This window comes from Zeugodacus cucurbitae, chromosome 6 (assembly GCF_028554725.1).
Source record: "Zeugodacus cucurbitae isolate PBARC_wt_2022May chromosome 6, idZeuCucr1.2, whole genome shotgun sequence".
Classification (NCBI taxonomy): Eukaryota; Metazoa; Arthropoda; class Insecta; order Diptera; family Tephritidae; genus Zeugodacus; species Zeugodacus cucurbitae.
In genome coordinates this window covers 22,583,204-22,584,286 of record NC_071671.1, presented here as the reverse complement: position 1 = coordinate 22,584,286, position 1,083 = coordinate 22,583,204, and positions in this window count along the sequence as shown.

Genomic DNA, 1,083 nt, shown 5'->3' with positions numbered 1-1,083 from the left:
CTGTGCAGCAAAGAATGCCCGTCAACAAACACAACGAAGGTTCGACGTCTAAAAGCTGCAATCGCAACAGAAAGCCACGAAAAACTCTACTCGACTTGCACTCCTGCTCTCTGAGAGCACTCATCAGCATCTCGGTATAAGGGAACTGTGGAACGGCATCTCAAACTCACTGCGTACCGCTGCAGCCGAAACAATTGGTTTTCGGCAACGACAAAAAACAAGCTGGTACGATGAGGATTGCCGTCTCGCAGCGGAGAGAAAACAGACTGCCTACCTCGCAACGTTGCAAACGACCACAACACGTGCGGGATGGGATAGATACCGACATCTGAAGAGGGATGCGAGACGCATCTGCAGACAAAAAAAGAAAGAGGCCGAAATGCGTGAGTACGAAGCGCTTGAGAAGGTGGCAGACAGAGCTAATGTTCGAAAATTTTATGAAAAAATTAAGCCACTTAACGAAGGTTTCAAGACCAAAGCATCCTCATGTAGAGACCAAGGTGGTAATCTGGTAACCGATGTCCAGGGCATACTGGGATTATGGAGGGAACACTTCTCCGACATGCTGAATAGCAGTGAAAGTACAACACCAGGAGATAGCGAACCCGATTCCCCAATCGATGACGATGGAACATATGTTTCATTTCCCGACCATGAAGAAATTCGAATAGCAATTACCCACCTGCAGAACAACAAAGCGGCGAGGCCGATAGATTACCGGTCGAGCTATTCAAATACGGCGGCGAAGAACTGATAAGGTGCATGCATCAGCTTCTTTGCAAAATATGGTCTGAAGAAAACATGCCTGACGATTGGAACGTCAACCCAATTACCGTGGGATAAGCCTCCTAAATATCGCCTATTAGGTTCTATCGAGCGTACTGTGTGAAAGACTGAAGCCAACCGTCAACAAACTGATTGGACCTTATCAGTGTGACTTTAGACCTGGAAAGTCCACCATGGACCAGATATTCACCATGCGCTAAATCTTGGAGAAGACCCGTGAAAAGAGGATCGACACACACCACCTTTTTGTCGATTTTAAAGCTGCTTTCGACAGCACGAAAAGGGGCTGCCTTTATG